The sequence below is a fragment of the Giraffa tippelskirchi genome, chromosome 14 (genome assembly GCF_054371585.1).
Source record: "Giraffa tippelskirchi isolate mGirTip1 chromosome 14, T2T-mGirTip1v1.2.pri, whole genome shotgun sequence".
NCBI lineage: Eukaryota > Metazoa > Chordata > Mammalia > Artiodactyla > Giraffidae > Giraffa > Giraffa tippelskirchi.
Window position 1 is genome coordinate 48,897,558 of NC_137288.1, and position 25,031 is coordinate 48,922,588.

Below are 25,031 nucleotides of genomic sequence, written 5' to 3' on the forward strand. Positions count from 1 at the left end.
AAGGTTATACGTTTTCCACAAAGTGTCAATTTAACTACATCATGTAAATGTTGATGTGTACCACTTTCATTTTTGTTCTGTACTAAATATTTCCTAATTTCAGTTTAAATATGTGTAAGCATTTTTTAATTTTCAACTAAATGAAGTTTCTTATTATCACTTTACTATTTATTTCAAATTCAATTGCACTGCCATCATAAAGTGTATAATAGTAATTCTTTAAAATTATGATTCAAAACAAAGTCAGTTTTCACAAATGAGTTCTATGTGTGTTTAAGTGCATATTTTCCCATTATTTGTACAGCATGCTATTTTGGATATGTCTGATCAAGAGGGCTTACCATGGAATACAATGTTGGTTTAGCATTAGAAAATTGTTCAAGGTACTCCAAAATTTGTCTGAAGAAAAGAAACAAAAATAATTTGTTTAGGAAGTTCATAAAAAATCATTTAACAAACTTCAGCATCTATCTGTGATTCTTTAAGTATCACTCAGAAAATTAAAATGCAAATTCTATAATTTGATAAAGGTCGTTACAAAATCACTGCAGACAGTGACTGCAGCCATGAAATTAAAAGATGCTTGCTCCTTGGAAGAAAAGCTATGACAAACCTAGACAGTGTATTAAAAAGCAGAGACATCACTTTGCCAGTAAAGGTCTGTTTAGTCAAAGTCATCATTTTTCCAGTAGTCACATATGGATGTGAGAGTTGGAGATGGACCATGACATCTAGAAATTCTCAGATTGTGTTTACTCAACTCATGAGATTCTCTTTAATGCAAAATTTATTTTTATAAGTATATAATACTGTGTTTTTTGCTACCTTAGTTTCACTTATATACACATAAATTGTATGTATATAATACATATATATGATATACATGTACATTATTTATCTATGTATATTTGTAGGTATACTTTTTTTTAATCCTGAGCTCAGATCAAGTGTAGAAACCTTCATATTTTAAAAGGTCTGCAATAAAACCTTTTCACCATTGCTCAGAACTGATCAGCCTTTCATACACGCACACCCACAGCCAACTCGCACTTACCCACCAATAAGCCCCTCAGTTATCCAGTCAACTTTACACACACACACACATACACACAACCTTCACACTCCTAATTTTAAATTACTCTTTTGCTTCTCAGAACTACAGAGATCATGCATCAGGTAGACTGGGCGGTCTTCTGACGCTCAGATTTGGCTATTTTCTGTAGGTATACATTTATAGACTAAGAGAATAAAGCTGTGTTATAAAACTGTGATTGGCAATGTAATAAAATCCAGCCTTTCATACTACAAACACTTTGGCTTTTCCAGTAATTCAATTGTCATTTAAATATGGCAGCATCTTAATGCCTACAGATTGTGTGCTTCTGGGTTCTCCTATTCTTTCTATCCTTTCCCTGCACTAGCTCCTGCATTTCTGTTACTGTCAGAAGGTAACAAAGATCTCACAAGTTTAAAGTTGAAAGCAGAAAGATAACATCCTAGACACATGGAATGAAAGTCCATTAATGTAAGGTAATGAGTGGAATTGGGTTGTACAAACATTGTGTTTATCAATTTTATCACTGAATAATTTTTTATGTAAACTATTATCTGTACAGGAGACAAAGTCATTACCTCTAACAAAAACAAAAATCCCACTTGTGCCCAGAATTTTAAGCCAATAACTGGAACCACTGAGACCCAAGGCTGAGACACTTGCTCTAACACACAAATAATTAATTTCTTAATAGTTATTTTGTTAGCATCGGTGATATTCAATGTTCAGTGGGAAGGTAGATTTGTTGATGATAGTAATCATCCTTATTCAAGTGAAAGTTTTATTTGCCTCATATAAAAATATATTTGTATCCATTTTACAATGTTGAAATTAATAATGCTTTTCAACATTGTCTTCAAATATTTTAAAATATCTCTAAGTTAGATTTTGTTAAGTCAAAAGCCAAAGGCAATAACTCTTTCCTGTATCTTTTTGATATGCTCTATAAAAAGAGAGGGGGAAAGGAGTGAGGAAAAGAGAAGAGAAAGGAAGTGAGAAGTAACTCAGGCATTTTCATTGATGAAGTCCATACTTTTGTCTCTCTGTCCATCTCGGTGACACCACAGTCAACATGTCCTGAGTTTAGGGCAGCCATCTGGTGGGAAGAAGGGGTAGAGGACTTTTCTTGAAGCTGTGTTTACAGTGTGAACACATTGTTTCTCCTTAGGTCTTATGATCCCTGGGGGGCTGGGATCGCAGCATGGGTTTTGACGCCCCTCCCCCAGCTAGGCCTGACACTGCTCGGCCAGTGTTCAGATAACCTGCACGTCTGCCACACGCCATGCACTATCCATCTTAGTTTCTGGGGCAACAACAGTGAACAAGGACGTTATTTCAATGACCTAACCGGGGATGTAGGGAAATTAGCAAGTAATTATAACAGAATGTGAGGATGGACTGTGACAATGGTAGACCATAGAAACCAGCCTGGGGAAGGGCATGGGCGTGACCAAGGAACTTCTAACTAAACCGAGATCTGAAGAAGAAGGAAGGATTAGTCTGCCAGAAGGGAGGAAATAGCAAATGATATTCCGGGGCTAAGGAGAGAAAGCCAGGAGGAAAGCAAGAAGATGGTAGGGCAAGTTTGTTTGTAACAGTCATGGTGATTCAGGTCCACATGTATCACACAGGCGCCTTCCCCATCAAGTGTGTTTGGTGACAATGCAGGAAGCGGAAGACCCGTTCCCCTGCTTTAGAAGAGACCCAGTTCCTGTCTTTGAACCTGGAAAGTACCACAGGGTTAGAGAGGATCAGGTCCTGAGACTCCATGGGGTAGTGTCCCAGAAAGGCCAGGACTTGCTAGTGCTGCCTCTTACTAGCTGTGTGACCATGAGCCAGCTACTCAACACCTCTGGCCTCAGCTTCCTAAGCAATATCACCTCCCAGAGTTATACTGAGGATTAAATGAGAAAGTATCTGTAAAACATGGTGCTCTTTCTCTCAGTGAGTGAAAGTCGCTCAGTCACGCCCAACTCTTTGCAACCCCATGGACTATTTAGTCCATGGAATTCTCCAGGCCAGAATACTGGAGTGGGTAGCCTTTCCCTTCTCCAGGTGATCTTCCCAACCCAGGGATCGAACCCAGGTCTCCCACATTGTAGGCAGATTCTTTACCAGATAAGCCGCAAGGGAAGCCCACCCCTTCTCTTAAGGGCTGCTCAGTAATTGTTCCTTCCTTATCTCACCTCTTCCATTTTCAGTGCAAATGACCTCTGAGAGCAAATGCTCAACTCCCCAGGCCCTACACACATACACTTACATTCACCCACAATTCAGGTTCTATCCAAGAGACCCTAAATAATGGTCCCTGGCACTGCTCCCAAGTCATTTCTACTGGAGCCACAAGTATAGGAATGTGAAAAGCACTTTGGCTGTTTCTGAATGGACTGGTTCAAAATTGGGAAAGAAGTACATCAAGGCTGCATATTGTCACCCTGCTTATTTAACTTATATGCAGAGAATATCATGAGAAATGCCAGGCTAGATGAAGCACAAATTGGAATCAAAATTGCTGGGAGAAATATCAATAACCACAGATATGCAAATGACACCAACCTTATGGCAGAAAGTGAAGAGGAACTAAAGAGCCTTTTGATGAAGGTGAAAGAGGAAAGTGAAAAAGCTGGCTTAAAACTCAACATTCAAAAAAATTAAGATCATGGCATCTGGTCCCATCACTTCATGGTAAATAGATAGGGAAACAATGGAAACAGTGACAGACTTTATTTTCTTGGGCTCCAAAATCACTGTAGACAGTGACTGCAGTCATGAAACTGAAAGATGCTTGCTCCTTGGAAGAAAAGCTATGACAAACCTAGAAAGCATATTAAGAAGTAGAGACATTGCTTTGCCAACAAAGGTTTGTCTAGTCAAAACTATGGTTTTTCCAGTAGTTGTATATGGATGTGAGAGTTGGACCATAAAGAAAGCTGAGCACCAAAGAACTGATGCTTTTGAACTGTGGTGTTGGAGAAGACTCTTGAGAGTCCCTTGGACTGCAAGGAGATCCAACCAGTCCATCTAAAGGAAATCAGTCCTGGGTGTTCATTGGAAGGACTGATGCTGAAGCTGAAGCTCCAATACTTTGGCTACCTGATGTGGAGAGCTGACTCATTGGAAAAGACCCTGATGCTGGGAAAGATTGAAGGCGGGAGGAGAAGCGGACAACAGAGGATGAGATAGTTGGATGGCATCATTGACTCAACGGACATGAGTTTGAGCAAGTTCTGGGAGATGGTGATGGACAGAGAAGCCTGGTGTGCTGCAGTCCATGGGGTTGCAGCTGGACATGACTGAGCAACTGAACTGAACTGAACTGAACCACCTTGCTCTGCAGAGAGTCCGATGCAGGAAGGGTGTGTGCAGGCATTGGCACAGACACTGCCAGGAGACGCAGTCAGTCCTGTCTACATTGCAGCTGCCTCTCTGATTTCCACTAACAGAGGAAAAATTCAAAAGCAACACGCTCCCACTTGTTTTTGTTTTATTTTCTTCGAAATAGAAGTCATTTGTAAAGTTCTCCAGTCCAAAAATATCTAAGCAAATTGATCAAGCTTACAAATCTAAAGGACATTTATGTGGTCGTGTTCTAAAAATTTGAGCTTTCAGACACATTAAAATCAGCTGGTCCCAGAGATGGTTTCTCTCACCCTTCTTTGGCATAAATTATGTATGCTCTGCTGCTTCAAAGTCTTTTTAGCTTTAGCACAATATTTCTTTCCTTTAAAAATGCAACAGATCAGAAGAGAGTTGGAAATATCATCTGAGGCTATATAAAACAAAAGAGATGCTGCTAAAGAAATAAAAGTGCACTCAACCAAAAGAGAGAATCAACCTTCAGAGAATGAGCTGGGACGACCCTATGAATCTCACCAGGAAACCAAATAATAAGCAAGGCAAGTTAATAATGAATGAACAAATAGACCGGAATTAGATACTCTAAACCCCAGAGAAAAAAGCCCTCCTCCTGTCTGTTCTGACTGTGGCTCTGTTTCTCACTTATTGAAGTCAAGAGCAGTGTATATCCTGGACTGACCCTCAGAAAATATATGGTCTTCAGAAATTCCACTCTATGAGAGGTTAAGACATATGACTCAGTGTATAGGGGTTAGATTTTCATAAAGTAAAAATGAAGAGTTTATCCCAAAGCACACTTGAGTTTAGGAGTTGGGTTTTCCTGCCCCAGAATGACATCCCACAGCAAAGGGCAGAATGGAGCATGGAAAGTGAAAGTGTTAGTCACTCAGTCATGTCTGGCTCTTTATGACCCCATGCAGTGTAGCCTGCCAGGCTCCTCCATCCATGGGATTCTCCAGGCAAGAATACTGGAGTGGATTGCCATTTCCTTCTCCATGGGATCTTTCCAACCCAGGGATCAAACCCAGGTCTTCTGCATTGCAGGCAGATTCTTTACCATTTGAGCCACCGGGGAAGCCCAGAATGGAGCATACTCTCTGCTAAGAAAGAGTGAAATTGATCACCTGCTATTTGTACTGAAACATGCAATTATTACAGCTTCTGCTGCTGAAGCCCTATGCCCTCTGGCAGTTGATCACCCACATATGTTTGGGGGAATTTGGATAGAACATCATTCTGCCAGGGATGGGTAAATAGCATCCATTATAATGACTCGTTGGTAACTTATCCTTGGAAAAGCCCACCACTAATTCTTCAACGTATATAAAATATTTAGTATTATCCCTATTTTCAGATGAAGAAAATCGAGTCTCAGAGGGTAGGGAACTTGCTTAAAGCCACATCACTTAACCTAGAAAGTGACAGAATTAGAACTTGAACCCTAATCTTTGACCCCAAACCTTTGGACCTTGTCCTTACAGTGGCAACCTCCCCAGTACTGCACATTTTCCCCTCACTTAACCTAATTAGGCAACTGGATATAGCTCAAGTAAAAATGTATGTCATTACTCAAAGAAATCTGTCTCTCTCTGTCTCTATATCTCTATCTCTCTGGGTGTATGTGTGTCTCTCTTTGTGTGTATATAGCCTTGTACACTTTTTACTATGTAAACATACATATTTTTCACAAAATTGGAATCAAGCTGTCTATTTGGTTTTGTATTTACCTTTAACATTTCCCCCATGGCATTAAGCATTCTATGTGCCTTTTAATGGATAAACTCAGCTTGCCTGAAAAATGCAGGAAAAGAACCTGAAAAGGCATTGTTATTGTTGTTCAGTCACTAAGTCGTGTCTGACTCTTTGCAACCACGAACTACAGCTTGCCAGGCTCCTCTGTCCTCCACTGTCTCCCAGAGTTTGCTCAGATTCATGTCCATTGAGTCAGTTATGCTATCTAACCATCTCATCCTCTGCCGCCCTCTTTTCCTTTTGCCTTCAGTCTTTCCCAGCATCAGAGTCTTTTCCAGTGTGTAGGCATCCGGGTGAAAATGAAAAAGCATTAGTGTAAAATAATGTTGTTCAGTTTAGAAGTAACCAGAACATGTTTATGGATCAAGGAGAAAGACTCTACCAGGTGACTGAAGAGGACTATTTACTAAATGAATTGAGGGTAAATACAGGAGGAGAAGGCAGAGAGTTAGGTTACAGGACAGCGGGATTTAGCCTTGGGAATCAGCAAGCATATTTTCAGATGGAAACAGATGTACTTTGAGTTGTCTAGTTGGGGAAATGATGAAAATATTGCTGGCTGTCTTTGATATTTGCAATAAACTAAATGTGTAGTCATCTTTTAACATATAAGAAAAAGAGAAGTTAATTTCAAATGATAGTTGAAAGTGGACATTTTCCCTGAGGGCAGAGAAGTAGGGAATTAAAAAGGAGATGAAACTATCATAAATAGGTACAGATCGTATTAGTTAACATGAACTTAGAGCACATGGAAATATAAATAACTCCATAGATATTGCTGAGATTTTGAGATTTAATGGCTACACAGATTTTATCTGAATGAACTATTTGAATTTGCTTGGCCCTTCTGTTCTCATACTGCATGTTCATAAAATACTCTTGAACATCTACCAAAAGAAGGAAATCTTTATTGGGGAAGAAGAGATAAACCTGTCTTATTCTTATGTAACTTTGAGTTTTTACTGTCTTCATAGACATGTGACATTCTGGCTTCATCTCTAGGTAGAGTAATAATTTTCTTTGGACTTTTCAAAGAAATTGCTATTCAACTTGAAAATCCTAATTTCTTATTTCTGAACTACATAGCAAAAGATTTAAATACTAGCTGTTTAATCTTTGTTTTTTCAGTTTACGTGGTCTATAGAAATTACTAGTGAAACATTTCTGTATCTATATAATAAAACGTAAGTTGTGTGTGTACTTAGTTGCTCAGTCACGTTCAGTTCTTTGCAACCCTGTAGACTGTAGCCCACCAGGCTCCTTTGTCCATGGGATTTTCCAGGCAAAAATACTGAAGTGGGTTGCCATTTCCTGCTCCAGGGGATCTTCCCAACTCAGGGATCGAACCCACATCTCTTGCATCTCCTGCATTGGCAGGTGGATTCTTTACCATTGTGCCATCTGGAAAGCAAAATATAGAAGCTGATATGTAATTAATGATGAAAATTATGAAAACTTCCCACTCTTGTTTCTCTGTGATTTAAAATTTTGTATGTTTTGTTGTTGTTGTATCCTCAGGTTGATTCTATAGCCATAGTAACAGGAGGTTTCTAGCATAATTTATTCAATAAGTGTCAGCAAAAGCCATCAATTCTGCTCCATCCAGTACTGACCTTGGAAATCAAGGTCAGTTATGCCACAGCTGTGTGGTTTAGGAAAGTCTTTTGTTTTTACTCGCTGCTTTGCTAAACGAAATGATTTAACTTGGTTGTTTTTATAGTCCCATTCAAGGTCTTGAAATCCATATCTATATTTCAAGTTGCATAGCAGGACATCATAATAATTAATAACATAGTTAGAGACAGCCCTGCTGTGTAGATTACATTAATGGATGTAATGGAAAACAACCACTGAAATGAACTCTTAAGAGACTTAAGAATAACATTGTTGCTGGCAGTGTTGGTGTCTTAATAAGACAACCAGCAGTTTTAAAGGTCGGCTATGTTGAGTTGCTTATGTTATGACTAGGCTTCTTTCCTTATCAGATAATGTTCATATGATGATACCAAATGTAAGTGAAAAAGATCACACAGTACCCAGTCACCTCAGGAAATGGTCACAGTGTACTAAAGGAAAATAAGGCAACAAGAGTAATTATTAGAGTCAAGCAGTGAACTGGAGAAGGTTGAAATGACATTTCGAATTTAGAAATTCTATTTGTAGTCAGTGGAATTTTTCATGATAGTTTAGTTTTGGACTTCCATGTTTTGGACATAATCTTAGCTTCAAGGCAAATTTATCTGAAGAGCATTACGTGAGTCTCTTAATTCATCTAAGTTTATATAGTATGTGAGGGAAAATAATCTGATATTCTGGGGAGAAAGCCCAAAGATAGCTTCCTCATATTAAGGAATAGCTGGATGTTTAATATACATATAGTGACTTGCTGACAACATGATTCATTTCAAACAATTAAACAACTCTAATTAAGTAATTCTAGTATACAATCTATATTTTAATCTATTTCTACCTAGAATGTCTCTGGATAAATGCTGTTTCTGCTGTTAAAACAGATGCCCTTTTATTCCAGAAAGATGGTCTTGCAGAGAAAAGACATCAGATGATTAAAGACTTGTGTTCAAATATAGCACTGTAATAAGGAAATTCATGTAATCAATCAGGGAAATACACTGGGAATTCTTACATCTGTTAAGGAACAGGGGACCAGCTGCATATTGCCCCAGATTACTTCATAAATACTTAATAATATATTATATCATCTGGCTACTTAGTTTACAACTAAGGTTGGTTTGTTACATTTGTCAGAACAAAGTGCCTTTGTCTTGTGAAAAAGGAAAGCAAGGAGTCCACCAGGCAGGAATGTTTTACCATTTTACAATTTGAGAGGGCAGGATAGCAAGAAAAGTGCCTCTTTAGAAAAAATATGAAATAAGATATACAGAGTAATTTGCTTATCAAGTTATTATTATCCATGCTTGCAGGAAATTCCCATGAGAAAATGAGGAAATCAATGAAAGCAACTAATTTTTTTTCATGTTGTCAGTATAACTGCTCTGAGGGACTGCCCTTCAAGTAGTCAGCTTGTCAGGAAATAGAAACGGAGCAGGATACAAAGATTTACTGACTTCCTGTTTCCACATCAGAGAACGTGGGCTTTCTTGTTATTATTAATACTTGATCTCTGCAAACTGAAAATGTCTGGTCTCTTAATCTCATGCCGAAAGGCCAGAAAAACTCAGAAAGTCACTATCGTTTGTCTTACAGACTGTCATTTGATTCTTTGGGTTAAAAAGCCCAGTGGAAGCAAAAGTTTAACAATCTTCTACGCTTCCTGGGATTTAAATCACTTAACAATCTAAAAATTAAATTATTAAACCGTAAAATAGTCCAGGTCCCCAGAGTCATGATGCATCTTTGTCACTCATTTAGTTTGTCCCATCCAGTTAAATCTAACTAGTTAGAAAACTCAGACTAAAACAATGGGAGGAAATTACTGTAAACTAGCCAGATGGACTCTCATATATTTTCCTGCATGGGTCCAAAATACTTTTCTAACCACTTGGTAAGGCCAGGGGTAGGTTCTCCATTAGTTTCTACATGTTTCTCAATCATTTGGCTATTATCTCAGTACAGAGGAGCCTGGCGAGTACAGTCCATGGGGTCTCACAGAATCAGACACGACTAAAATGACTTTGCATACATGCACATACGTTAAAAAAGACTTTGGGTGTGTACAGCCACATAACTTCTGAAATATGGCATACGTTTATACCCCTAAAGTAATGAATTTGTAGTTTTAATTTTTTTCTCAAATTATAGCTAAAAACTGGTATTTTGTTTTTTAGTTTACAGTTCATTGTATATGAGGGTAAAAATATTTTTTGGTTTATTTATCAAATAAATAAATGTGTTAAATTTTTATTTCCTCACTTTATAAAATTTTACTAGTCTCATTTTTCTATATGGTCATTGCCTTTTGTTAATTGGTTCATTAGAACTATTAATACTAAGGGGGTTAGCATTTGTCATTGATGATGGCTATAATAATGATTACATTTTTTGAGTTATTGGCCCTTTTTCTTTCATACATTTTAAAAAATTTTGTTCAGTTTTTTGTTTGCATTTTAATTTTTGGTAAGGTATATTAAGAAAAGTAGTCTGCTTTCTTATGAAAGTATAGTTTATGTACAGTAATATTATGGAAGTTACAGGTATACAATATAGTGATTCATAATGTTTAAAGGTTATACTCTATTGATAGTTTTCATAAAATACTGGCTTATATATCCCATGTTGTACAATATATTCTTGTAGATTATTTTATCCCTAATTGTTTGTACCTCTTAATCCTGTATTGCCCCCTCTCCCCTTTCCTCTCCCCACTGGTTGTTCTCTATACCTGTGAGTCAGATGCCATATTTTAATAAGTGTGCAAGATAATTCATAGATCACTGATATTTGTAAAGCTCTTTGCTTATTTGCACCACAATTTGTTGTTGTTGTTTAGTCCCTAAGTCGTGTCCAACTCTTTGTGACCCCATGGACTGCAGCCTGCCAAGCTCCTCCGTCCATGGGATTTTCCAGGCAAGAACACTGGAGTGGATTGCCATTTCCTTCCCCAGGGGATCTTCCCCTCCCAGGAATCGAACCCATGTCTCCTGCACTGGCAGGCATTGGCAGGCTGATTCTTTACTGCTGAGCCACCAGGAAAGAGTGCATGTACCACAATGCTCCTCCTCAAAAGGGTCTTCTCTTCTCCAGTCAAACTCCCCAAGCTCAGAGCCCTTCTTCATGAGGCTGCCTTGTACCACTCCCCCTCACCATGCTCTCTCTTTTGTAGCATTCCTATTGCAGGTTTCCACTCGTTTTGACACTTAACATTCTATTTGTCTTTCTCAAAACATGCCAGCCTTCCCCAACTATATTGTAATTGCCTGAGCAAAGGTTTGATTTGCTTTCTCCAATACACCTGGATAGATATTAAAAGTTTATAGAGCAAATATATTTGTTCAATACTTTCTAAGTTGAAAATCATTTTGGTGTTTTCATGTTTTAGAAATATTTTATTTTGTAAAATATCCCACTGACTCTTTAAAATTTATTCCATGTCTCAGAAGAATTTAAATATATATTTGTCTCTTCTAAATGAACTGATGAAACATTTCTACTTGTACCAGCCTTCCCTAAAATATACTAACATTTATTGGTTTATCTCCATGTTCCAAACACTTTTGACTTATTGTATTTAAACCTTGATACTCAGCAAGGAAATAAGTTCTATTGTTTCCCAGACCCTTCTTGGAGATGAAGAAAATTTAGGGATCTTGCCTAAGGTCACACAGTGGTAAGTGGTGGAGCCAGGCTGGGAACTCTCAGTGATTCTTAACCATTAGGAAACAGTCTGCTTCATCTGCGTGCATAATTAATATCACTGTTAATTCTAATTAAACAGAATTATGGAGAAATGTCAAGGTATATGGAGATTAATTATAAGATGCCTGTAAGATAATTGATTCCTTGAGAAAAAAAATTAAATAGGCATGGAAAAGACCCATTTGGAGTGTTAGGTAATTCTCCACCATCACTACTTATGCATACACGTGAATCTCTAACAGCGTTTCTAGTTTCTTTTCATGTAAAGTTAGAGGAGTTGAATGATAATCATTAATTGACAATCCAGAATTTGCTCTAATTTGGATATGCATCAAGCTTATGGCCTGCAGATAAGTTATTATTTTTAGAGAAAATATTTTTTTCTGAGAAGTCTATAACAGAATAGTAATGTGTTGACTGAAGTTAATACCCTATGGCCCTTCTAAGTTTTCAGATGCTAGCCAAGAGCCAACTTTATAAATAATCCCCTTTCTTCACAGTTTTATTATGCTGTTGATCACTTTCTATTTAATTTTTAATATATGAACATCTTTCAATAGCGGTAAATATCATGCTCTTATATTTAATGCCAATACTGTTTCCAGTTGTATGCACTGTTTATTTAATAAACCTATTGGTAGGTTTTTTTTAATGTGGCTTCATATTTTATTCTAATAAACAAGAATGCAAAGAAAAAAAATGCCTTATGGCAATGTTGTGACTATTAGAAAAATCTAAGTTAACCCAAATTTTTAACAACAAAATTAAACTTGTTAGTAAAAAGGTGCAAAATTCAAGGAATAAGCCAACCAAAATCTTCTTCACATCCAAAGCATTACTAATGCAATAATTTATACAGTAGTTACATTCAATAGTATTTCAGAAGTAATATATACAACAAACCTCTCTGTGACCAATATATTTCAATAATGTGCATTCTTTGCCAAAAGACCTACAGCAGAAAAGGGTAGAGGAGAAAAAGGAGGGGCTTCGGAGCCAGATAGATCTGAGTCTGAATCCCAGTTTTATTGTTAACCTGAGCAAGTTTAACTTCTTAGATAACCTTTTACCTAAACTGGAACAGAAGAACAGAATGGCTCTCTTGCAAGGTTTTCTCAGGATAAATGCAATGTCTGTAAATTTCGTTAAGATGTTTAAAATATTATAGCTAGTATTACTACTTCAGGCATATTAGTTGCCACTCATATTGTGAAGATTATGAATAAGTAAAAAGGATGCACTTTTTAAATGATCCTACAGGGAGACTTTGGCAAGATAGCAAAATAAAACCCTCAGACTTCATTCCCCCAAGGAAACACCAACTTAACAACATATACCATCTAAAAAGCCTTTACAAGAACTCCAGAAACTAGTTAAGAAATCACAGTATCCCAGACAAGTGCAAAGCCAAGCCCAGCCTCATTGAAATGGATAAAGAAATCTGTTGCATTTAACCCAGGATAGCTCTTCCCTCAGGCCAGCACAAAAACCTACCTTAATGAAATAGAGACCTAAGAATTATATGACAGAGTCAAAATAACCATCTTAAAGAAGCTCAATGAACCATAAGAGAAAACTGACAACCAAATGAAATCAGGAAAACTATGCATAAACAAAATGAGAATATCAATAGAGATAGTGTTTTAAAAAATAGAATTTCTGGAACTGAAGAATAAACAACTGAATTGAAAAGTACAGTAGCAGATATATTTAAAATGGATAACCAGCAAGTTCCTTCTGTATACACAGAGAACTCTGTTCAATGTTATATGGCAGCCCGGATGGGAGGGGAGTTTGGGGGAGAACGAATACCATGTATATACATTACTGAGTCCAAGCTTGCTCTACTCACCACACAACAGGCCAGTGAATCCGATAGATGAGAGGTTGAGGCAAGGAAGACTGAGGGAGCCAGCTGACCGAGAGGTTGGCAAGCTAGACCTCAAAATCTTGTCAGGGCCTGGTTGCCAGGTTCTTTTATGGATCAGAGATGGGGGAGGTGAGGAAACAAAGTAAAAAGACTATTCAATCCTTGCAAATATCCCCTAGAATGGCAAGCCTCAGGCAGGTGAATGTGTTAGTTTCACTTCCTTACAGTCCTTCACAGGTGGGTGACTCAGGTTATCTCCCTGAAAGAAAGTGTAGTTGCTCAGTCGTGTCAGAATCTTTGCAACCCCATGGACTGTAGCCTTCCAGGCTCCTTTGTCCATAGAATTCTCCAGGCAAGAATACTGGAGTGGGTAGCCATTCCCTTCTCCAGGGGATTTTCCCGACCCAGGGATGGAACCTGGGTCTCCCTCACTGCAGGCGCATCCTTTACCATCTGAGCCATTGAGGTCCTAAACTGTTTCTTTGGGGTTTTTTTGGCTCCTCCCCACAGCAGTTCTCAGACCAGGGATCGAACCCATGCCCCTCAGACTGGAAGCTCGGAGAGTCTTAATCACTGAACTGCCAGGGAAGCCTCAGTCTCCTTGAGACAGGCCTTTATGTATGTTTAGTAACAAAAAAGAGTTAAAGTCACAGAAGTAGATCCAGTGAAAATTTAAAATTAAACCTTCCCAATTACGTATGTATGGCTGAGTCCCTTTGCTGTCCACCTGAAGCTATCACAACATTGTTAATCAGCTATACTCCAATATAAAATAAAAAGTTTAAAAAATTTAAAAAAAAATACAGTAGCAGTGTTCAAGAAACCTCATAAAACTAAAAAAAAAAAAAAATCAGTAAACTCAAAGGTATCTTTTGAAATTATTGAGTCAGTGAAACAAAAAGGAAAAAGAATGAATAAAAGTGGGGGGGAAATGTCTAAGGGATTCACGAGACACCATTAGGTGGACCAGTATACACATTATGAAAGTCCTAGGAGAGAGAGAGAGAAACAAACAAATGCATATAAAAAGAGATCAGATTTGTGGCAACTAGAGATGGCAGGTAGGGGAGGGGAAATTAGACGCTACAGACTTCCACTTATAAGATAAATATACTAGGGATGTTTGCTTCTTGAGAATTTAAACTGCTCTAGGATGGAGGAGCCTGGTAGGCTGCAGTCCGTGGGGTCGTGAAGAGTCGGACACAACTGAGCGACTTCACTTTCACTTTTCACTTTCATGCGTTGGAGAAGGAAATGGCAACCCACTCCAGTGTTCTTGCCTGGAGAATCCCAGGGATGTCAGAGCCTGGTGGGCTGCCGGCTATGGGGTTGCACAGAGTCGGACACGACTGAAGCAACTTAACAGTAGCAGCATAGATAAAGACAGTTAAATGTAAACTATTCTGTGGCACACAGGACACCTGTGTGTTTCTCCTTAGGAAAAACATTAGGAAGAGGCAGGGAGAAGAGTGGAAACTATGAGCACCATTACAGGAATTGCCTGTGGCTGTCATCTTACTTCCCTTGCTGGTGGGCGTGCAGAGAAGCTTTATTTTTGTCACAATATTAATAATCCAATATCAAAAGAACCTTGCAGTTACATTTCTGGTAGGGGGAAACGTTTCCTGTTTTGCTAGTGTCATTTCTCAAGCCTTGGGACTCATAGTCAGAAATTAAACTTATATATTATGACAATAGTGAAAGCATCATGTGAAATGAATATCCAGGCTCCTATGTAAATCTTCATCCCAGAAGTCTGACACTGGTTTTGTGGTTTCAGTTGAAGCGGTTGTGTGCTCTGTGCTCAGTTGCTCTGTCGTGTCTGACTCTTTGGGACCCCATGGATTATAGCCCATGAGGCTCCTCTGTCCATGGGATTTTCCCAGCAAGAATACTGGAGCAGGTTGCCATTTCCTCCTCCAGGGGATCAGTTGAAGCTAAAGGTTATTATTTATACCAACTCCTTCACTGAGGAAAATGCTACTGAATTGCTAAATTGCAGCTATTTTCACAGTGTCACTGCTGAGCCTTCCAACAGAGAATCAGTTCATAAATAGTAATTTTGTGTTGGTGTTGATTGTCAAGCCAATTTAAGGTAGCTAGAGTAACTCGACAGGTAAATTTGAAAGACTCAGTGAAACTCATACTTTCCCTACAAAATAATCTTGAACATGAACCATGCATTGAAGGAAAGTTATCAAAAACAAATGAGGTACAATATATCATGGCCAAATAACAGGCTTTACTCATTGTTGCTGTTGTTCAGTTGCTCAGTCATGTCCGACTCTTTGCAACCCCATGGACTGCAACATGCCAGGCTTTATTCATATATGTGACAAATATCTCCTGAGTGCCCACTATGTACCTGACCCCATGGCAGCACCAGAACTGTTGAGAAAGACACAGCCCCATTCCTCAGGTAGTATAGTGTCCAGAGGAGGAGGTAGAAAGGAAATTATTATTTTTAAGTATGGGAATTTCTCGGCGGCTCAGTGGTAGAGAATTCACCTGCAATGCAGGAGATGTCAGAAACTCGGGTTCGATCCCTGGGTTGGGAAGATCCCCTGGAGAAGGAAATGGCAACCCACTCCAGTATTCTTGCCTGAAGAACTCCATGGACAAAGGAGCCTCATGGGCTGTAATCCACGGGGTTGCAAAGTCAGACAAGACTGAGTGCCTGAACACACACAAGTGTGGGAAGTACTATAACAGCGCTATGTGAAAACTTTACTCTTCCTGATAGGATCAGAGAAGGCTTTTGAATAGAGAGTTATTTTATTTGAATTTTGAGGGCCTATATTTTTTTAACTTTTTATTTTGTGTTGGTGTATAGCTAGCTTATTAACAATATTATGATAGTTTCAGTGGACAGCAAAAGGACTCAGCCATACATACACATGTATCCATTCTCCCACAAACTCCCCTCCCATCTGGGCTGCCACATAACATTAAGCAGAGTTTCCTGAGCTATACAGTAGGTCCCTGTTGGTTATCCATTTTAAATATAGCAGTGTGCACATGTCCATCCCAAACTCTTGAGGGGGTTATAGTTTAAATAAGTTCTTTCCCATCTGGTGGAAATGGTGACCAACTGAGCAACCAGTCACTTAGAATTTATCTCATTTAACCCCAGGAGGTAAGTACTGTTATGTCCCTCTTTGGTGAAAAGAGAAACTGAGACTTGGAGAAGTAAAGTAACTTGCCCAGCATCACAAGGCTGGTGAGAGACAGAGCTCAGATGAGTGTCCAGACAAGCCAATGGCCTGAGCTTGCTTTCTCCCTATCTGCACGTGATCATCTATTCCAGTTGGTAAAGGGGGAAGGACAGTGCAGGCAGATGAAACAGTTCACACAGAGCTCTGAGCCCCTGGAATTTAGAGTGCATCTAGCAGAGTGCTGGCAGCTGAAGCCACCAGAAGCACAGGTCAGGTAATGTGAGGCACATATGCCCTGTCCAGGCGCCAGGCCTTTATCTTGCAGGTACTCTAAGAAGACTGGTCCTGCTTTTTCCTAACTTCTATGTCTCACCTTCCAGAATGGGAGAGGGAGCCACCGGACTTCTGTCTGCAGGCTGGTATCAACCATCACAGGCAGAAGAAGCATTTGCTAAAGGATTAGACACAGGCAGATCTATGGCCCAAACCCTCAGGTGCATCACGTACTCCTTGCTCATCCCTGACCCCAAAATGGGCTCTTATCCTATTCCCAAAATGTAGGCCTCATCATGTACCCCATCTCTGCAAACAGAATCTAATATAGTCTCTGTCCAACAACCCAGACTTGGAAACATGTCAATGATTCTCTTCCCCCCAGCACAGCAAGCCCCTCTGTCCACCTGCTAGCCTAGTTCATGCCCCCTGATCTGCCAGGATGCACTATTACACCAAAATGAACTGCTTCATGCCCATCCCATTTAAATTCAGAATCATTTAACTTAAGTGAAAGTAATCCACTTTTAATCATAATACAGACAGGAAATCCAATACTGGAGAGACAGAACATAATGAGTTTGAAGCACTAATCTAGTATATTGTGACACCTAAACAAATTTATAGTGATGATATAGACATGATTTTAAAAGTCATCATCAAAGAACTATAGTATCAATTTATATCAAGTTCAAGAACAGGTAAAGCTAATACATCATGATAGAAGTCAGAAAAATAGTTACCTCTGAGGAGAGAGTCTTACTAATTAGGAAAAGACAAGAAGGAAATTTGGAGTAATGGAAATGCTCTCATCTTGATTTGGTTAGTAATTATATTTAAGATTCCAGCATTTTACTGGCATGAACATTATACTGGAATTTTTATAAATGCAAAGATAAAAGAGGATAGACAAAGTTTGAGAACTGATTCATTTATCTGTCCCTAGTTTTCAAATATGTTTATCCTTAACCACTGAAGAAGATGAATGTCTGTACTGAAATATTTTCTCCTACAAAAGCAGATATTTCTACCTCTCACCATCAAATTCTACTAATTTTAGTTGGTGGAAAAAACAGAATTATTTAGTTAGGGTCTACAGAAGACCAAAATTTCAAAGCTTGCCTGGAAAGAATTGGCAACCAGCAAGAACAAACTGAATTCCCCTTGCTTTTTTTTTAATTAATAATTTGATTACATTAACTTGGCTACATTAAGACAATTTATTTTTGTTTGGCTGGCTGTAGCTAAGCGTTAGTTAGTAAGAGAATGTTTTTGAAACAGTTACATTGTTATGGCCTCTTTATGCTCTTTTAATTTTTCTCATTACACTTTTGTCCTTTACCTCAGGATTTAAATGTTGCCCACTCCTTATATTGAAAATTAAATGCTGCATTTTAATCTCTAAAATACAAATTATTTTGAAAATTTCTGTAAGTCAGTAAGAACAATTACCAGTCATGAAATATATCAACTATCAGACAGCTATCATATAGAATCATTCTTTGAGGCATAAGATCAATGAATTAAATTTCCTTGGGGGTGATATTCAGAGACGACTTAGGGTGAAATCTTGTTAAGCTAAAGTGAGTGAAGACGATACATTATTTAATAGTGTCTATTCCATTTGCCTGCAGAAACAACTCATCAATCTTACCATCTTCTAGGGATGCAGAGGGTATAATTCCTCATCACCTGACACAAAATAAATGTGAAAGTGCCTTCTGTAAATTTTTGGTGTTCGAATATGATGAACAATTGAAAATTAAAATGGATTTTCACTTAATATCAAAATTGGATTTTGTCATAAAATGACAAGTTATATTTAGAGTATAACAAGGTATTGGCCAGGCTTGGTAAAGATTGTTCCAGCAATTACAAGATTTAATTTTTAAGAGTTTTATCTCTTTCATCCCATCTTTATCAAAAAAACAAAGATTTGATCCCAAATTTAAAATTTGGCATTGCATGTATTTTGCTAAATTAGGAAATAAATTTAATCATAGAAATTCTATTAATTTGGTGTTATGAATTTACGATATACATTTTGTGTGTGAATAACTTATCAAAGAAACAGTCGGGTCCAATTATAGAATTCAAATAGAGTGTTGTCTTCAATACAAGCTCCTCTACAAATCTGTGACTTCTCTATTCCAGTGAAGCACATGTTAGACTATGGCATTTGTTTATCAATACATCTCCACAATTAGATTACTGGCTCCTCAAAGAAAGGGGTAATGTCTTTTATATTTGTGTATCCCTAAGGCCTACTGGTGTGGCATACAAAAGATTCCCAACAAATATGTGATGGAATAAATGAATTAATTATTCTCACCTCCTCTACTGCAATATCTGATTCTCTCCAAATATTTTATCAATTCATTCCTCATTTTTCCCAGTCTCTAATTCTGGCTTCCTCTTGCAACTATATTCCATAATATTCTTGAGCCCTGGAATCTACTTTTAATTGATTATTCTTTTAATTCCTTACTAGTTTCATTAACTCTTATCTAGCTAAACTGTGTTGTAGCCTTTCAAAATCACCTTGAAATTGAAATCCTTAAATCAAAATTGTTTCCACAACATATTAGAATCTAAGGGCTGGAAGGATCTTAGACATCATCTGGACCCACTCCCTCATTTACCAAGACAGAAAACTGAGACCTACAGAAAATAAGCCACTTGACTCAAGTTTTACATTCCTTGTTCTCAGTTCTGCTTTCCTTAGTTGATAGCAAATACTTCTGCCAAAGAATTTGTCTCATTGGAGAGATATGAAATTAAGGCCTCAACAGAATGAAAGAGGTTATGAAAGTAGAGCTGAGTAAGTCAAATAGGCAGGAGCCCTATTAATGGTAGGCTTAAAACAAGCACACTTTGTAAGGTAGTGAAGTCAGCTGCATGCCTGAGAGCCTGAAATACTGTTAGGAAATTAATCCATTAGTGTTATGAGAAATATCCAGTTTTTCTCTGGCCCAATCCTGCTTCTTCCCTTTTCCTCTCACTAGTACTAGAAGGAAATGGCAACCCACTCCAGTGTTTTTGCCTGGAGAATCCCAGGGACGGCGGAGCCTGGTGGGCTGCCGTCTATGGGGTCGCACAGAGTCGGACACGACTGAAGCGACTTAGCAGCAGCAGCAGCAGTACTATTCCTCAATAATGCTTCACTTATGTCTCAGCAAAGCTTGATGCTGGAGCTCTGACAATGTCACCAGGGTCTGATTCCTCTCATTCCATTTCTTGGCTCCAAAGTTCTCAGCACTGATGCAATGCTCAAAATCTAGACCAAGGAGGCTACAACTCTTCTTCATATATTCTCTTATTCAAGTCTGGCAGAAAAGGGCACCTCTCTTCCTGAAACCTCATAAAAAAACTCATTGTTTGGGTCCCTTTTCATCTGTAAAGCATGATCAAGTGGTAGCATGTGCTCACTGATGCTAGCAAATGAGGGCCCATTCCAGGCAGTAATGATGTGATCAGGCCACCCAAACCACATGGACTGAGAGTGGGACTTCTCCAGACAAAATCTGGGGCTACTCAAGGTTGTAGGTCCCTCCATCTGTGTAGCCATCTTGAATTTGCCCCTGTATGACCCGGGACCTGGAATACCACTAACATTCTTCCCAGACTGTGCAATTCCACCCCAGAACCTCAGAGACTAAGTACTTTGCTTCTGCAAGGAAAGATCTATCTTACCAATTGCCTGCCTCCGCCAAAGACTCATGCCATACACGTCTGCATGGGGTTTGGCCACATGTTTGAGAAATTCCTCTGCTATGTCGCTATCAACCTTCTTGCAGCCAATGTATTTGTCTCAATCTCCCCAAATTATTTTTTTTACAAAGATGCGAAGAGCCAATTCATTAGAAAAGATCCTGATGTTGGGAAAGATTGAAAGCAGGAGGAGAAGAGGATGACAGAGGACGAGATGGTTGGATGACATCACTGACTCAATGGATATGAGTTTGAGCAAGTGCTGGGAAATGGTGAGGGACAGGGAAGCCTGGGGTGCTACAGTCTGTGGGGTCACTAAATGTCGGATACAGAGCAACTGAACAACAACAATGCTACTCTTAAGCTTCCTTGGTGGTCCAGTGGTTAAGACTTTATGCTTCCATTGCAAAGGGGATGGGTCTGATCCTGCTAGTGCCTGCCTCAGTTTTGAAATAGGCCCATCTGGGAATAAGTTGCTTCCCTTATATGAAAAGTATTTATTTATTTATCACTTCCCTGATACGAAATGCAATCAATAAAAATATATAAATGTATCAATTTCAACTCCTTCAAATTTAGGATTTCTACCTTTCAAAAAGAAACTCTAAATCTAGACCAAAAAATGATACATTTTTTTCAGTCTTTGAGGCCATTTTCCCCATGATGGAAACATGTGATTTTATTGTTTGAGTAAAAACCAAAGTTCTCCAACAAACTTAGATCAAGAGAAAAGTGTGCACTCTCAGAGACTAATTAAACTACAAAATGTTATTGTATTGCTTAATATGGTCTAGATTACCAGTCCTATTGTCAGAATATACTGATAGTGAATGTCATTCCTACCAACTTACCATTAATAAACATTTTTATCAATAGTTAAAAAGACACAAAAGGTCAGCTCGAAAGGTATACCACACCACTCAAGTGTTCCTTCACCACAGACTTGATGTGGAAAAGGAGAAAGAGTATGAAAACAAAGCAGGAAATAGTCATTTCTCTTTACCATGGATTTACTGAGAGAGAACGTGCTTTTTTAATGAAACTTTCTAGAGGACAAAAGATAGAATACTTCTACTTAGAATGTTTTTGTATTAAGGTGACATTTCTCTCTTTGTTGCCTTTTTCCTGCACTTTGTTTGCTTACTGACCAGATTATTTGCCTGTTAGTTAACAAAATGAGGGCATGGAGCAAGTAATGATTGGATTTGTACTATATTTCATCCATCTGAAGAAAGTTGGTGAGAAAAATACATATTTTGAGCTTGGAAAAGCATCATTTTTTTACTATGAGTTTATTTTTTAACTTTTGATTTGGAAATCAGTTTATGGGCTATTCCTGTAAGGAAAGTTTTTTCCTAACGCAAAAGGGAGATTATTTCATTCAAAATTGGCAACTCAAGAAAGATAGTTTTTTATCATTGTGACTAAATGAAGTTTTATACAAGACTCATGTAATTCTCTTTTTTATACTAGGACATACATGTTTTGAATGAAGTACAGTTGATGTACCATATTGTATGTGACAGGTGTACAATGTAGTGATTCACAATTTTTCAAGGTTATACTCCATTTATAGTTAAAGAATATGGGCTATATTCCCTGTGTCGTACAATATATACTTGTAGCTGATTTTGTAAATAATGGTTTGTACCTCCTCCTCCCTCTTCCCTCTCCCCACTAGGTAACCACTAGCTTGTTCTCTGTACCTGTGAAGACTCCCAAAATTCTTAAAATTTAGGTGACTCCCCTATGTACTCTCCTTGTTTGCGTTTTACTCTCTCATACCACATCCCTCCCAACAGGGCATGTTTATGGCTAAATAGATCTTTTGCAGTTTCAAACTCCTTAGACACTTCTGCTACTGTTTTGTGCTATCAACCCTTTGCTCCAAGGGAATCACAGATTTGTAATGGGGACCTTAACAGTCTGCGATTGGCAAGTGATGGCAGGTCCCATCTGCTGCTGACATTTTCAAACTCTAATTGTCATCATCACATTACTTCAGCCTCTCTGGACAATGTGCATCTCTAATTCCCTCTCTGTGTCCCTCATCCCACCTCCCCATCTCCCAAAGGATCGCTTTCCACTAATAACAGTCTTGGAATTAACATCCACAATTCTCTCATGACCTGTGCAGCAATATATGACATTTATAATTTATGAATTGAAACAGCTCCAAAGACTGGATGGAGCCCAGGGTATAATCCTGGCCTCGCGTCTGTACTTCAGGTTAGAAAACCCCAATCCCTTTTGTTCTTCCCATGGTGGCAGGTAGCAGCCCTTCTGCCACTCTGCCAAGTGATACTCTGACTTTGCTGATCATTTGGCAGTTTACTGCCAAGGCAGGAAAATCTGCTGAAGGCTTTCAGAAGGTCTGAGCATCCACATAGGATTTTGGAAGCAGGGTTGTTTGTTCCACGACCTCACCTGTCTTTAGGGTGACTGACAGTCCAGAAAATTGAGTTGCCTCCACAACTCATTCATAATCCATCCCATGTCTTTTGGTACAGTCAAGTAAAATTGTCAGCACAGAGTAATTCATAAGGGGCTATCTCAAATGCTTCATAGAAGGCTATATAAAGCACTTTTCTTCCAAGGATCTCAAGGAACTGCTCAGAGAATCTGAACTATACCCTAATATGAGGATTGAGGTCAGAGATTACCTCTTCACTTGTAGGGAAACATAAAATAAAGTGGGGAGAATTTTTGACTCATTTTTCTCAGCCATGATTCATATGATTAATGATGGGAAATTGATCATACTAGAAATGACAAATGTCAAATCCCTTTCCGTACTATTCTTAGAAAATCTCTAAGTACAGATAAAAATAAATAAATAAACTATAACAAGTAAGACTCTCTTGCTAGTCCCAGTTCTTAAAATTCAGTAAAAATAGAAAGAAAATTGTACAGGACTGGGATTTATCTTATAATGAGAATTTTGGAATTCTTAGGAAAGTACCTAGTTAAATGGTACCAAGTTAAATAGTTTTATAATCCATCTTTGAGACTATTTTCTACCAATATTTTATCCATTAATTGTTGGTGGTATAGGTGATATAGGAAAGCAATAATGAGAAGAACATTTTATCCTATGCCTAAGAACTTAAGAGTAACAGAAACTAGGTTGCAGCAAAGTTATTAAAATATTAGGTGGGAATGAGGTTCAAGACTCTCAGTCCCTCTGAGAGTAACTCAAATATTATAAATGGATGACCAGAGAATCTGCGAACTCCAAGCACTCAATTCAAATGGACTGGACGAGATCTCAGAGTGAAAGGACTGGAATGAGAGTGTAAGTTAGCAAACAGTAACAACCCATATGCCTGTAATTTGTCTGGAGGAAGCTTAAGACTAAAATTGCAATGGAGAGCTTGGAATATAGAAATGGAAAGTGGAAAAAAAATGAGAATTTTCAGTGTTTATCCAGCACTATCCTGGGAGAAGAAACACTAAATCCAGGACAAACATACGAACCTTAGAGGGATAAATAATGTAGCTCTTAAGACCATTGGCTTTGAACTCCAACCTCTCAAATTTGCCAGCCTTTGACCTTAGGAGGGTTACTTAAACTCTGGTTCCTCCATTTTTCATCTACTTACTAGGGAGGACACCTCCTGGGAGATTACCTCATGGAGTGGCTGGGAGTATTAATGAAGTGATATAAGTTAAGGTATTTTATAATGTGCCTAACAAAAGATGATTCATAATCATATATTACTACAACTCTACTTCATCCCAGGGATAATTCAAAATGCCCTACCATCAGCTGGTTGAAAGGACCAAGATTATCCATCTCTCTTTGCCTTAATACCATGCTTACCAAGCAACCTGTAAATTATTCACTTGGCCTCTTAAGTATTCTGATGTAACAAAGAAGGTGCCCTAGGTGAAGTTATGAATAATTCCTCCTCATCCTCCCCTACTCTGCTGTGATTTGATAAACTGGTGGTCCACTTTGTGCACTGTTGTCTCATATGGAATGACTGGCATGAGGTCAGCCCTTCTCAGTTTGCTCACCTCCAGGGCTCTGAAGAAGCCAGGTCCTGGACTGCTCAAAATGCAGCCCAACAAAGGACTTTATACCTTCACATCTCTCCAGAAGACATTCAATCTTCCAAACTTCTCCCTTTCCTACCTGCAATGTCAATTAGAACATCCATGTTCTGAAATGAATATAACATCGCTTATCCACTACTGTGAGTATAATTATAATTTATATCTGATAGGTTTGAAGCCCAAGATTCAACTTAACTTAGACCCAAATGGATGCTTTACATCTTTTCCTTAAAGACAAGATCAACTGATCTATCATGTTACAACAGGCACTTAGAGCTGATTTTACCAGTTAATGTAAAATTTTAAAAATTAATCCTGACTAGACATATTGAAAGAGAGTATGAAAATGTGGATGCTATGGTAAAATCTTTAAAGATAATGTGTGCTGAAGAATTTATCCTCAATGATCTCTTCTTTTTTTCTATATTTATTTTCACAATAGTATTCCTTAGAGAGTCCAGCAAAT

General features: G+C 38.3%; 1 protein-coding gene and 2 non-coding genes across 9 annotated transcripts in view; all 3 read right to left on the minus strand.

The window, feature by feature from the left end:
- Positions 1-25,031, minus strand: part of METTL4 (methyltransferase 4, N6-adenosine) — a 334,285-nt gene that overhangs the window by 140,825 nt on the left and 168,429 nt on the right. For 2 of the 7 annotated variants that reach the window (XR_014074586.1, XR_014074585.1), the window contains exon 12: positions 342-399. The exons of 4 other annotated variants lie outside the window; for them this stretch is intronic. The gene's annotated coding sequence lies outside the window, so the exon portion shown is untranslated. Of the gene's footprint in view, positions 1-341; positions 400-7,364; positions 7,565-25,031 lie in introns of those variants that run through there. One more of the 7 variants, XM_081561886.1, reaches the window with a different exon arrangement.
- LOC145535024 (small nucleolar RNA U2-30) lies at positions 934-1,003 on the minus strand. Its single transcript, XR_014075191.1, has one exon. It is a non-coding gene; the product is annotated as a small nucleolar RNA U2-30 (small nucleolar RNA).
- On the minus strand, positions 1,149-1,228 carry LOC145535025 (small nucleolar RNA U2-19). The gene has a single exon (XR_014075192.1). It is a non-coding gene; the product is annotated as a small nucleolar RNA U2-19 (small nucleolar RNA).